Below are 15368 nucleotides of genomic sequence, written 5' to 3'. Positions count from 1 at the left end.
GGATGGCTCACTCCGTCTTCATCCTTTTGAAAAAGAACGGCCCCTACCCCCACGTCGGAGGCATCCGTTTGGAGATGAAAGGGTTTGTCAAACTCAGGACATTTCAATATCGGTTGGGTGGTGAGACACCTTTGCAAGGTATGATAACTATGAAGTTGAGTCGGGTCTAGTCGTGTGATGTTGTTGGGTTGTCCTTTTCTTAAGAGATTGGTTAGGGGGGCAGCCAAACTGGAATAGTGGGGAATGAACCTTCGATAGTACCCCACTAGACCTAAAAAGGAACGAACTCCCTTCTTCGTGGTGGGAGCATTGGTGTGTAGGATGGCTTCGATTTTATTCTTTTGTGGTCGAAGTATACCGTTGCCAATGTGATAACCCAGGTAGGAGATCTCATTAAAAGCCAGTCGGCTCTTGGCGGGGTTGGCTGTCAGTCCAGCCTTCCTTAAAGCCGAGAAGATGTGGTCTATGTGGACCAGATGGTCTTCCCAGGTCTCACTGAAAATAACGATGTCATCCAGATAGGCCGCCGCGTATCGGGTATGAGGTCGTAATATGGTGTCAATGAGACGTTGGAAGGTGGCGGGGGCGCCATGTAACCCAAAAGGGAGAACCTTAAAGTGATACAATCCTGAGGGGGTAGCGAAAGCTGTCTTTTCCTTGTCTTCGGGACCCAACGGGATCTGCCAATATCCCTTGGTCAAGTCAAGGGTAGACATGTATTTCGCTTTCCCCAACCTTTCTAAGAGCTCGTCTATCCTAGGAAGAGGATAGGTGTCAAATTGTGATATGGAATTGACCCGTCTAAAGTCAATACAGAAACGTATAGAGCCATCAGGTTTGGGTACCAAGACCACGGGCGAACACCAGGGGCTTTGGGAAGGTTCTATGATGTCTAGATCTAACATCTTCTCGATTTCGTTTTCTACGAGGGTTTTCCTAGCTTCAGGGATACGATAAGGTTTTAGTCGTACGGTCTTCCCAGGTGGTGTGAGGATTTGATGATGTACCAATCGTGTTCTACCGGGTACCGAGGAGAACACCCGACCGTGTTTATCAAAGAGATTCTTCAATTGTCTATTTTGTTGAATCGAGATCTCTGTATTAATGATAGGAACCTCTCTCTCGCCAGGGGGATCAGTGGGGCACCACCCTATCTCTAATTCCTTAACGGTATTAACTAGGCAGCCGTGCCTTGGGTCGTTCGGAGGTTCTTCCCATCTTTTTAATAAGTTAACATGGAAGATCTGTGACCTAGGGGGAGTGTCGTTAAGCTGAATTTTATAAGTTACGGGGGTTACTAGTCCTGTTACGGTGTAGGGTCCTTGCCACTTGGCCAACAATTTGTTGTCTGAACTGGGGAGAAGAACTAGCACTTTATCTCCTAGGGAAAAGGACCTTAATTGGGTATTTCGATCATAATACCTTTTCTGTTTGTCTTGGGCCCACTCCATGTGTTCCCTTACGCTTTCCCATACTGTATGTAGGTGGGTTTTTAACTCACGGGCGTACTTTAGAATGGTTTTTTCCCCGTCTTCTTCTTCCCACATCTCAGCGGCCATATCTAGTAGGGTCCGTGGTTGTCGCCCAAACAACAGCTCAAACGGGCTATGGCCCGTAGAGGCTTGTTCGTGTGTCCTGATTGCGTATAATACTAAAGGGAGTTTCCTATCCCAGTCCTTACCAGTCTCCGAGATAGTTTTCTTTAGTAGTGTTTTGAGGGTACGGTTATATCTCTCCACCAAACCATCGGTTTGTGGATGATAAACCGACGTCCGTAACTGTTTAATCCCCAATAGTTGACATATTTGTGTCATCAGGTTGGACATAAATTGGGTACCTTGGTCCGTTAGGATTTCTCGAGGAAACCCAATTCGGGAAAAGAACCCTATCATGGCGTGAGCAACACTTTTGGTGTTAATACTAGAGAGGGGAATAGCCTCAGGGTATCTCGTGGCGTAATCTACTAATACCAATATATAACGATAGCCTCTCGACGAGGGCAGAAGAGGGCCAACGAGGTCCATCCCTATTCTGGAGAAGGGGACATCAATGATGGGGAGGGGTTGTAAAGGGGCCTTTCTCCGTGAGCCGGGGTCAATCAATTGGCATTTTGGACATTGTTGACAGAATTTCCTAATCTGGGAAAATACCCCCGGCCAGTAAAACTTCCTCAACAAATACTCCTCTGTTTTCTCCCTCCCATAGTGTCCACCCCCGGGCTGGCTGTGTGCTAAGTGTAGAACTTGTTGTCTATAAGGTTCTGGAACTATCAACTGTTTCTTTTCGTCTTGGTCTTTGTAAGTGACTCGGTATAATAGGTCCTTAACTATGGTGAACGAGGGACCCTTATCCTGGGGTTTCCGTGGGCGTGCACTTTTCCATGCATGAATTAAACTGGGGTCTTCTCTTTGCGAAGTCCGGAAGCTGGGAAGAGCAGTGAGGGCGAGGACCTTTGTAATTACCCTGGTCCTGCTGGAGGGGTCTTGGTTATAGGTTTTCTTAATTATTCTTTTCTCCTTCCGGGTGAGTTTAGGTCGTACCCTCGGAGGTGATAGAGGCATATTGGAGAAAGGAGCGTCCTTCCACCAGTTGTTGGTTTCTTCGAGCTGTCTAAGGCTGTCTAGGAGTTGCGGGAACTCCGAAAAGTCAGTTCCTATAATTGCTTCTTCAACCAGTTGCTCTACTAAACCCACTCTTATGGGTATTTCTTTTCCTCCCAGGTGAGGGTTGTCCAGATTAGGGGATATTCTCTGGTTTCCCCATGGATGCAACAGATTGATACCGTGAATTCCGAATAGTAATGTGTGTTGAACAACCCGGCCCTGACCACAGATTGGCTGCACCCTGAATCGATGAGGGCCACTGTGCTTTTCCCATTGATACTCAGTCTCTTTTTATAAGGGTTGTCTCTTCTCCCTGTATAAAAGACTCTTCCCCTTGTGACCCCTATTTCCATGGGTTCTGGTTTTTCTGTCTTCAGGGGGCAACCTCGAGCTATGTGGCCCCATTCCCCGCAACTAAAACACTGAGGTTCTTGTATATAGGGCCTATCTAGTCACCGGGATTTCGCTATGTCCTCATTGATTCTTCGTCCCGCTGTCGCGGATGTTCCCGAACCCAGACGCAGGGGACTAGGTGTTGATCGGGGGGGGGGTTACTTTGAATTCAAGGGAGCGATGAAAGGCACAGGCCAACTCGATGGTAGTATTGGTATCCGGGTTTGGATGTTGTTTGATCCAATTGCGGGTAGACGGAGGCAGAGCATCCAAGTATTGCTCTAAGAGCACGATCTCAATAATGTCTTCCCGATTTGTCCCTATGGGACCCAACCATTTGAGACCCAGATCTTTGATCCTAAAATATAGGGCCCGGGGATTTTCATTGTTTCCCCACTTCGCTTTTCTAAACCGGATGCGATAATGTTCAGAATCAAAACCCACCCGTTCTAAGATGCTCTTTTTAATATCCTTATAGGGGGTTATTCCACCGGGGTTTACCGCTTGATAGGCGGCTTGAAGAGTCCCCGTCAATAAGGGGGCGATATATTGGCCCCATCGCTCCTGAGGCCAAGTAGCGGAAGTAGCAACTCGTTCAAAATTGGTGAAAAAGGCATCGGGGTCTTCACCTTCTTGATATCGTTGTAAGACCGAACTGGGCACATTCGGGTGTACGCGAGTAGCAGCGATGGTATCTGTGAGATTCTTAATGGCGGTTTCATGAACCAACTGGTTGTTGGCCATTATGGTGGCCTGACTCTTAAGGGCATTTTGTAGTGCCTCTCTTTCCAATTTGGCCTCTTTTTGTTGCTCTTCCCACACTAATTGTAGGTGTCTTTGTCCGGAGGCCAACTGTTGCATCATATCGGATATGGTACACTTCTCCTCCATGGTTGGGAAGTCTCTGTCACCTATTCCAATATCCCACTTCTGACACCACTGTGACGGGGTCCTTTATCCCGAGTCGAGGGGATATTGGAAGAAGGGGACAGACGCGGCACTTAAGGGTGTAGTACGTTTATTTTTTTCTTCGTTGAGATTGTAGTACTGGTTTTTCCGCCAAAGTGTTATATTCCAAGTCCAAACTAATATATAAATCCCTTTTCTTTTCAGGGTTCCTTGATGTTCCCGGGACAGCCTGGTCCGGTCCGGAGGGAGTGGTCTTGTTCACCCGGCTCTCATGGCCCCAGGATTTCCCAAAACAAAGAAGGAGAAAGGAACAGGTAAGTGGGGAAATGTATCTATATAGGGTTAATTGGGGTTAGTAAGGAGTGAGAGGGGGGGGGGGTTTGTGTGGAGGTGAAGGAATGTGGGGGGGTACGTTTCTCTTGTGTCTTCCTTTTGTTGTGCCCTGTTTGTGACCCCCTTACAGTTCTATCCACTGGTCTGGGTACGGTCCTTGTGGGGTTACCCTTCAGTTAACTGTGGTGCTACTTAAATGGGATCCCCTTCCCTACATGACCTCAGCCCTCTCCACTTAGCCCCTTTAAACCCAGCCAACCACCCAGAACCCCAGTCCCAGTCCCGGTACGCTCGTACCTGACTTGGCCACGCCCCTCCAGGGACGTGGCCGGCTTGTAGGCGATCTCCCGACTTCGTCTCAACAGGGGCGGGAGGCGCCCAAGGGTTTCCGCTCTCTGTCCGCTGTTCCTTCTCTACGGCGGGGTTTTCCTTCTCTTTTGGTGGTCCACGGCGTTCGTCTCTCCGGCTCTCCCTGACGTCGGCGTCTCTCTCTGGGTTGCGCGACTCTCTTTCTCCGTCGGTCGTCCCTCCTCCTTCTATCTGACGGATGACGTGGGACGTCATCACGTCAGGAATCCCTCGGGTGCCCCCGGGGTATCCTCCGGCGGCCGTTTGCTCCGACCCGGAACCGGCGTCTGGAGGCGCCCGGTTACAGACACCCAATGACAACAAAAAAATATATATACTTACCTAAACTTACCTGCGATGGAGTCCCCCTTCTGTAGTGTCCCTGTGCTGTGAGTGGTACTGTTCTTGTCGCTTGAGGTGGGCATCTTTGTGCCCATTCTATGGTGTTCCACCATGGAAATGGGCCTTCCTGCACCCTAACGGCTGGTCTGACCCAGGTCTTAAATAATGGTGCTAAGCGGGCTTAGCACCTTTATTAAGGTCTGCCTCCTCCTTGCACGTCATTTTTTGACTTGGAGATAAATATGGCGCTAGGGGGTTAGCGTCATGTTTAGGACGGTAACGCCTACCTTGCGACTCATTGACGCAGGTGGTTTTGCGCATCCTAAACACAATGCTAACCGCAATATTTTGATGCTAGACGGGTCTAGCATCAAAATATAAATAGGGAGTTAGGTTAGCACTGTTTTAGTGCCAAAATAAATGGCGCTAAAGTGACGTTAACCATCCATAAATATGGGCCATAGGGCTAAATGTACCAAAGTTTTGTTTTGCGACTCGCAAATTGCGAGTCGCAAAACCTTATGTTGCATAGTGTCAATGACACTATTTGCGATTCGCAAGCGGGTCGCAAATGCCCACCTCATGAATATTCATGAGGTAGGTCGCAATTTGCGATCCCATTGGGAATGGCTGCCCTCACATGTATGGTGGCCTGCTGGTGACAGCAGACCACCATGTCTGTGACTGCTTTTAAATAAAGCAGTGTTTTCTTTTTTTTTAAATGCAGTCCATTTTCCTTAAAGGAAAACGAGATGCATTTAAAAAAAAAAAAAAAAAATGTTTTTGTTTCATTTTTTCAGAGCAGGCACCACTGCCTGCTCTGAAAAACAGTTTTTACTGACATTCACAAAGCCCTTCCCACTTGCGAATGGGTTAGCACTAGTGTGACACTGTGCTAACTGCAATTGTTTTGCAACCTCATTCGTGGTCACAAGACAATCATACATGGGACTGCGAGTCGCAATTAGGAAGGGAACAATCGCAATCCCTTTTTGCGATTCGGTAAATAGTTTATGCCAAAGTGCATTTAGCACATTTTAAACGGCGCGATTCGCTATTTGCGATGTGCAAACTGCTTTGTACTTTTAGCCCACAGTCTCTACAACAGCAATGCCACAACATTACTATCACATGCTGGCAGCTGATGAATTGCAGCAGCAAGGCAGACAGGAACAGACCTGATTCTACTTCTGGGGTTGCAAAAAGTTCCCCTATTTATAGCTGTCAGTAAGATGCAGGGGGAGGAGTAAACAGTACTCAATCTTCTAGGCCCCGTCAACCTCATTAGATCTGGAACAACAGCCTCTAGGGTCATGAGGGTAGGAAGATGTCTTCTTCAACTATTGGTATCTGAAATATAAGCAATCACAAATAGATTGACTATTATGGGTCCAGCTCTTGGTTGTGCAATACATGTGTCTATCAGAAGGCCCATACACTGATTAACTAATACACATTTTGGAGGCAGCCCAGTCATTAGTAATATAAAGCTTGAGAGTGTGTGAGGGTTCAGTGATTTATTATCAGATACTGGATGTGTGTGGTTGGTCACCTATCCACTACATGGATCTCCAAGGTTTTGTGGCTTGGTATCTATGGGTGATTGACATGTCAGCATTAATTATTCCCCAAGCTCAACTTTTGTATACTGGCTCTTTCAGTATTGGTGTGGTTGGAGTGGAAGCTTTAGATGTCCTTCATCTTTTCATAGGTGGCTCTATGAAATGCAAGCTGCTGGACCTTGCAAGAAATATAGATGCTACCGTTAGCCAAATGTTATGTTGAAATACATTATCTAGTCAATTACAGAACCAGACATGCTGCAGTGGGTTAAGAAAATTCTTTTTTGCACCCATGTGCAATAAGGCTGGAGTTAGACACAGAAATAATTGGGGGCATATTTCAGAGCCCCTAGCACCACCATGCCGTCATTGTTTTGGCGCTAAAGTGGCTTCTCCCACACGCCATATTTACAAAGTGGCGCAATGCATGCATTGTGCCACTTTGTAACCCTTGTGCCACATTATGCCTGCCCCAGGCATAATGTAAGCAGGGGGGGTGGTTCCGGCGCTAGGAGGCCTGAAACATTGCGCATTTAAATTTAACAGATTTCACTGCACCATTTGTGGCGGCATTTTTAACACCTGCTCAGAGCAGATGTGTAGGAAAGTAGCCTCTTTCTAGCATGGTTACCCACACTTTTTGCCTGCTTGTCAGTGAGTTTGGCTGTGTTCAGTGGGATCCTGCTAACCTGGACCCAGTCATTATGCTCTCTCCTTGTAAACTTGGTTGATGGAACCTTTTTCACCCTACATTTGGCATACTGGTGTCCCTATGTAAGTCCCTAAAATCTGGTACCCAGGTACCCAGGGCATTGGGGTGCCAGAGGATCCCTATGAGCTGCAGCAGTTATTCAGCCACCTATAGGGAGTCCATGCTAAGGGTTCTGCTGGCCTGCCATTGCAGTCTGCATGAAACGGGTGCATGCACCCATTTTCACTACAGGTCACTGCACCAGGTCACTATTAGTTACCCCTATGGTAGGCCCTCTCAGCCCAGAGGGCAGGGTGCAGGTAACTGTGTGTGAGGGCACCCCTGCACTAGCAGAGGTGCCCCCACAAACTCCAGGCCCATTTTCCTGGACTTTGTGAGTGTGGAGATGCCATTTTACACGTGTACTGGACATAGGTCACTACCTATGTCCAGCTACATAATGGTAACTCCGAGACTGGGCATGCTTGGTGTCAAACATGTTGGAATCATACCCCAATACTGTTGCAAGTATTAGAAGTATGATTCCAGGCACTCTGGGGGCTCCTAAGAGGACCCCCAGCATTGCTATCACCAGTCTTACTGGGTTTTCCGAGCAGCCTAAGCTGCTTCTGCCCCTCAGCCAGGTTTCTGCCCTCCTGCTGCTTGATCTGATCAAGCCAGGGAAGGCAGAACAAAGGATTTCCTTTGGGAGAGGGAGGTAACACCCTCTCCCTTTGGAAATAGGTGTGACTGGTTTGAGAGGGGTAGCTCTCCAAGACACTGGTTTCACTTTGAACCTGCATAAACCAGTCCATACTGGTTCAGTGACCCCCAGTGCCTACTCTGGCATGAAACTGGATACCCCCACGCAGCGACACCCCCTCCCCCAATCCACGTACTGACCCCCTCCCCTGATCCATGCATGCACACTTCACACATAGAGACATACACGTACACATCCACACATACATACATGCACGCACACATCCACACACACATACGTACATACACGCACACATCCATGCTCACTCATTCACACATGGCCACAACACTCCCCCCACCCACAGCATACACCCATTCACACAAGCACACAGACACTTGCACACACATGCACAGAAACACACACAACACCCTCTCACCCCCATCCATTCACACACACACATCTCCATTTACGTGCACAACCATCAACACCCCCTCTCCCCTGTCGGGTGATCACCTTACCTGGTGGTCATCCGGGAGGGAATGGGGTCTATGGGGCCTGCTCCGCCCCATCACCACAACACCGCCACGCTAATTACAAAGTTGTAATAAGGCGGGCGGTGTTGTGATGACGTGGTGGTGCCAGCGGAGCAACCTCCACTAGAACGCTGACCGCCAGTATGGATGCTGGTGGCTCTCCGCCCAATTTAGTGGGACTAAGTTTGTGTCAGATCAAACATGTTAGGCGCGCTAAGGCACTTTGCTACTAGTTAGCAATGTTAAAGTGCACAGTGCTACAAAGCCAGCAAAAAATGTATGGTCCAGCAAAAGGTGAAAAATCTGTGGTGACCACGCAGAAAAGGTGGATTCCCTACACAGGCCACCCCCATCCAAGAGCTAGGGTAGAATAATGAATCCCTTGATGGGTTTCACTACTCCCGTCCACATATTCTCTAGCCACTAACCCTGTTCATGGGGAACCTTTCTCCTCACCTGCAGACCCCACTTGTGAGGTGATTAACCCGAACGTGCTCGCAAGTGCATCGCATTAGTTGGACAATACCACCACAGCACGCAATGAGGTGATCTGGCCAATTCTGCTTTCTAGGGGAGACTTCTGTCCCTATCGCTGTGTTTTCACATTGTCTTGAATGCATTCATCATGTAACCTGAAAAAAGTATCTCAATTTCAGAGCATAGAACTCCTTCAATTCAACAAGTAAAATCACATTCCTCCTTGCAGTCAGCCTTCTCCTGGTCTTTCATCGTGGCTCACTTCGGATATCTCAATATCTAATCAGTATGTTTTTGTTACTTTCAGTGATTTTCAGTGGTGAATTGAAAACTATGTAGTTGGGTGATCCATTTTCAGGTCTGGCTTTTCAGAAAGCTTAGTGTTGTAATGTTTTACTGGAAAAATAAAAGATACATTGAATCCAGCACACAGTTCAGTGCAAGGTAATAATCAGAACGAATAGCAAACAAACATAAGGGGAGGACCTTGCCTGGTATGCCTTGTTTTCTGGGGGATTGGGGCCAGAGGGGGATGGCGGTTGGGGGGACCACAATAGGGAGGTAGAGATAGATAGTGATGGTCCAGGGTTTAGGTTGTGGGGCGCATGGTGGATTGGAAACATGATGATGTATGAGGGCCTGCAGGCCCTTTGAGATAGGTTTAGTTGCCCCCAAATACCTTCCTGACACCAAGGAACTCCATTCCCCAATGATGTTCATGCCATGAGGCGCACCTCCAATACGTTCCAACATGCTCATGGCGCTTACAGCAATCCCACTGCACGGGACATTTGTGAGGAAAGGGAAGGGGTGTCTGGCACTTAGGGAGCTTCATGCACCAGGGGATCTTGGCGAGGGGCTTAGTAGTTCTTTAGTAAGTCTGGCAGCCCCCCTTTCTGAAGTTCCTGGTGGGGACCTTTCTAATTGTTGTGGCTTGTTCCCCATTGTGGATATCAAACAAGTCCCTCCGCTGTTCTCAAACAGTTTGCAGAGCAACTCTGTCCCTCTGAATACAAGTGCTTGTGGACCCTCTCCTAAGAAGAGGAGAAAAATGAAGCAGGAGGTCGCTTACGACCAGCTACTAGACATAGGTCCGCAGTTCATCCCACAGACAGATCTTGCAATTCTGCTGGGTCCATTTCATTGTAGTCTGGGCTGATAAATTCAGTTGCTATTGGAGGGAACTGTGAAACATAAACTTTTGACTGGGACTGTTCCCTGCAGAATTTCAAATCTGTTGTGGCTGCATGTGTCGCTCCTTTGGCAGATAGGATCTGTAGCAAAGAGGACACTATTTTGCAATTATGTGCTAAACACAAGGACTTGATGGAGCAGCCATTCCCCGAGCAAAACCCCTCCCAGCCACTTACTGCAAGCCTGGCAGAGATATAAGTTGTGCCTCTAACTCTAGGGTTTCCCTGCCCGAGGCCGTTACTGCCAACAGCCAGGCCTTGTCTTTACAGGGTGCGGGAAATCTGAGCTGTGTGCCAAGTTATGATGGCCAGCGGGGGGAGGGAGGTCACACTAGTACTGTGTCTAGCTTGCGCACCCAATAATTTACTTCACAGTCCTGCCTCCTCTGCAACCAGCATCACTTAAGCCTTGCCTTACATGGCAATCTTGACTGGAGTACCCCCTCTTTGCTCTTTTAGAGAGGAATCTTCTTTGCAGCTTAAAAATAAACGTGCCATTGGTTGGGCCAACATACTGATTTTTCCATTTTTGAGTATACATATTTTTCATGAGGAGGGTTGAATGGGTTGATCATTCAACCAAGCATATAGGAGGGGGTTGTGTCATCATAAACTGCACATATTCGGGACTGGCCAGTCGCCTAATCCATTCGGGTACAGCCAGGCCTTGTCTTCATAGGGTGCGGGAACTCTGAGCTGTGTGCCAAGTTATGATGGCCAGCGGGGGCAAGGAGGTCACACTAGTACTGTGTCTAGCTTGCGCACCCAAGAATTTACTTCACAGTCCTGCCTCCTCTGCAACCAGCATCATTTAAGCCTTCCCCCTGATTGCTGCCCTTATATGGCAATCTTGACTGGAGTACCGCCTCTTTGCTTTTGGGTACCAGGGATAATAAACTGTGAGCATCCATCAACATTATTCCTCTAGACTTTTTCTACAAACCTGCTGCAAATAGGCTGATGGGTGGCTGCAGGTTTTCCACAATTAAGATTGACACTCCCAGGGATTGTGTTGTCCCCAGCCTCAAATAGATACCTTCCCCTGGTAGGCTTGGACAGCAACGATTGATGCCCACCCTTTTCTGGAAGTTGGTAGGGTAGCTGTCCCAGAAGGGACTGCAAATGTGGGTACCCATTGTTATCCTCAGCTAAACCCTGGAGTTGTTGGACTCTCCCCTCACTGTGTGAAGCCCCTAGATCACATCAATTAACAATTCCACGATCCCTTCTACTTCCTTCACAAAAGTAGTCTCCTGGAACCTTGCTGGCATTGGATGCAAATTATCCTGCCCAGACTGGTGCCAGGTTATTGATAAATTTGCCATTTGCCCTTTTCAGGAGACTTGAGCCATGTCCCCACAGTTCTGTTCTGAGTTTGTTAACTTTGATCAGTCTGCATCTTCTTCAGGGAAAGGATGTCTGTCTGTCTGGAGCTTGCAATTTGTATAAACTACTTTGCTGTGTTGAATTAAAATTATAGATTTGGGTTCTCCTGATGTTTGTGTGTTCCCCGCGGATGTTTTTTTATTGTATATACAATGTTTATTGTAGGCATGGGGGTAGCAGAGTTGAATTATCTATTATTGATTTGATTAGTGCTCATCTGATGACTGTCCCCGCTGGTTACTTTTATTGGAACTTCGAGCTGCCTAGTACTGGCTCTGAGGTCATGATTGGTGAAGGGGATTTAACATGGTCAGGTCCCGCGCTCTCTCTCCCACCCATTAACAAGTGGACGGCTGCCGCTCTACAGCTGAATACCATTACCGTGAATAAAGGCCTTCGAGCTTGTAACGGGAGAGCTGTGTCAGATAAGGAGGGGAGGCACACTTTTAATCGTCAGCACAGGACAAGCCTTTTAGATTATATTTTGTTGGACATTAGACCGTGGGCTATAATTATTGACTTGCATGTGATTCCCTGACATGACAGCGAACATATGGCCTGATTTAAGAGGCCTTAGCGCCACCTTAGCACTGCCATGGAGTTATTTTTTTATGCTAATACGGCGCTAAAGTGGCTTTTTACAAGCGCCATATTTACAAAGTGGCGCAATGCATGCATGCATTTCGCCACTTTTAACGCCTGCTCAGAGCAGGTGTTAAATGGGGACATACCATTAAATACAATGGGCCCCTATGTACTCTGCAGGAGTAGCGCCAACATTTTGGAGCTACTCCTGCAGAGTACATAAATAACGTCAGGAATTGTTATGCTATTGCCCCCTACCCTGCGCCATGGTGTGCCGTATTTTAAATACCGCGCACACATGGTGGCAATAGGGGGGTGTTAGGGGCGCAAGGAAAGTGGCGCAGCACTGGGTGCAGCTGCACTTTTCTTAAATCTGCCCCATAATGCCTTGGATCTCACAAATGATATCGCTGGGTCCCACTATTTCTGGTTCTTTTACTGAACCTTTTGCTAGGAGGCTCACCCCCACTAGCACGTGCCATAGGCTAAAGCGGAGCTCCGTGGTTGATTCCCCGGCACTTTGAAGCAGGTTTATGAGATTGTTGCCTCTGACCTGGAAGTTGGTCAGGCTGAGGGAGCAAACCTATTGCAATCCGATTCCCTGGCGAGGAATAATTACATTCACAACACCATGTTTTCCTCTCTTCGAAACCTGTTTCTGGTAGAGTCTAGGATCCTTTCCAAGAGGGTTAACATGGCATCCTGGTACTCTAAATCATGAAGAACTGAAAGGTGAACCTTGATCAATGCCATTAACAACAGGAACAGGAATTTAATCCATGGAGCCAACTCCTTCTACAAAGCCACTGTACTAACTGCCAAAAGAGATTGGGAATATGCTAAATGGGAGGCCATGCTAACAGCTATCAAAGGGAAAGTCCACTGTTCCCTCGGTGCATCCTTGCAAGCAGGGGCTCTGATGTCAACTCACCAACAGATAGCAATATTTCTGCAGCTGCCTGGGTTTACCATTTTTTCAACCTGTACTCATATGATGTGGGTGCGGAGTTACTTAAGACACTGGCCGCTAGAGGGGTAGCATTATAGCTAGTGACTCTTCAGGAGGTTCCACCCCCAGGGGATACTCTGGAAGTTAGGCCAATTTTCAGTAGCAAAATTAATAAAGCTATTGATTGAATCACCCCCTAACAAAGCTCCTGGTCTAAATAAGATCCTTGGGGACCTTTGCTAAGGCTGACAAGGATATCTGGAGCCCTGTCTCTCTCTGTATTTTAATGCAATAATGGGTGGCTCCCCTTTGCCTCCTTTATGAGCTGGGGAAGAGATAATCCGGATTTTAAAAAAATTGCTTAATGTCTCTCCCTTCCAACTATAGGCCCATTAGCCTGACTGACAGCACACAGAAACTTTTAGCCGTTTTGTATTGGACAGATTGCATAATTAGATGGAAGATGTGGGTTTGTTATCTCCATTTCAAGGCAACTTTAAGGATGGTATTAGCACCATTGATCAGGCGTTTCGCCATCAACTAATTAATTGGCAATATGTCACTCTGGGGGGAGGCCACCTATATGTAATCTTTGTGGACCTTCGGTCCGTTTTTGACCTCACACCCAAGGAGTCCTTTCTGAAGGTTATGATGGAGCTGGGTGGGCCGCAATATCTCGCTGATGTTATTATCAGCTCCACTCTAATAATTTTGCTCAGGTCAGATGTGGTCCCCAGGGCGAACTGATAGCCCTCATCCCAGTCACTCAGGGTGTGAGGCTTGGATGTGTAAATCTGAACCTAACCATAATGTTTCAGTAGCGTTTGTTCTTTTAGTGAACTTCCAAGGTTTTTTAAAATTCTATTTCCTAACTATAACGTCCCTGTAATGTTTGTTTTTTTCATTCAATTTCTAGGGTTTTTTAACGTAATATTTAATTACCTTATGTTAATCCACGTGCCCTGCAGGCACTCACCCCTGTGCCTCGCACGGCCTTTGACCATGCTCGGCAGGGGGGTGAGCCTCAGGGCCTGGCCTGCAGCTAGGCCCTGCAGCCAGCCCCCCTTTGGCTAGGTGCAGCAGGTGTTGGCATTCGGCCATGGCACCCAACCCCACGCCATGCACGACCTGCCGCCAGGCTCTGTGGCCAACACCTCACAGGCACCCAACCCCACTTCATGCAGGGCCTTTGTGCGTGGGGCGGGTTTGGGTGCCTTTGGGGTTTGTCTGTCTAAAATCCAATCATGATAAAAATGGATGGCTGTTGATAAACACACTGAATAAAAGCAGACGTTTTTAATGTAATTCACATATATGTTTCTATAGGTGATGATGATCCAGAATAGTGGACTGGGCTAAATAAAAACAGTTCTGACATTTTGGAAACTACAAAATTCATACAAACAGGTGATTTCAACCTCTCCTCAGATAAAAGCTTGGACAGACTATCTGCATGTACCTCAGACTAATAGGCACATAAACAAATGAAGCACCTTCTTAAATCTCACGTTTATTGACCCCTGACGTCTACATAACTTTACTAGTGCTGAATTTACATTTTTACTCACACCCACACAGTACTCTAACAAGGATAGACTATCTCCTTACTAATGCTGATAGGGGTCAGAATGTAATTGACCCTAAAATACAACCTATTTTGATGTCTGATCATCCTGCATTTCTCTAGAATTAGACTTGAACTGACCCCCCAGCTACTGCTAAAATATGAAGAATGAATGAAGAGATACTTTCCCAATCTTGCTGCAAGAGACCTAGTCATATCAACCTGGTTAATTTCTTTGATTAAAACAGCCCAAACCAAATCTTGCTTGAGACTCTTTGGGATTCTCTAAAGGCCACAGTTAGGGGAGGCTTGATTGCTAACATGTCCACAAAGAATGACCTCACCGACCGGTGTCTTGCTATTTAAAAAGGGCACTCATACAATACTTTCAGGTGACAATGTACATGTGTACCCAGACACACCCTCCACATGTCCCACACACTGACCTGCTAGAACATCAAGACCCAGCCAAGGAAATTCCTCCAAATGACTAATACCACCAGCGCCTCAGTAACAACATCACCCACCACCATCGCTGCCACTATCCATGGTGCTACAGCCGCACCACCTACCAGCCCTGTACAACCTCCCAGTTATTTCTGCCTGCATGTGGGCCTTTAACAGCTGTTGGACCCACAGGTGTTGAGGCCACTACATTGCAGTCTCAGAGCTCCACATCTGCTTCTACACAGGCACCAATTACTCTCACTCTGAGCATCACTAATGTTTGTAGGACTTCCCCCATCTCGCTTGTCGCAGTAACTATCAGCATGCGGACTGGGGTGAGGGCATTGCTG

This window comes from Pleurodeles waltl, chromosome 1_1, assembly GCF_031143425.1.
Source record: "Pleurodeles waltl isolate 20211129_DDA chromosome 1_1, aPleWal1.hap1.20221129, whole genome shotgun sequence".
Classification (NCBI taxonomy): domain Eukaryota; kingdom Metazoa; phylum Chordata; class Amphibia; order Caudata; family Salamandridae; genus Pleurodeles; species Pleurodeles waltl.
Note: the sequence above shows the minus strand (reverse complement) of the source record.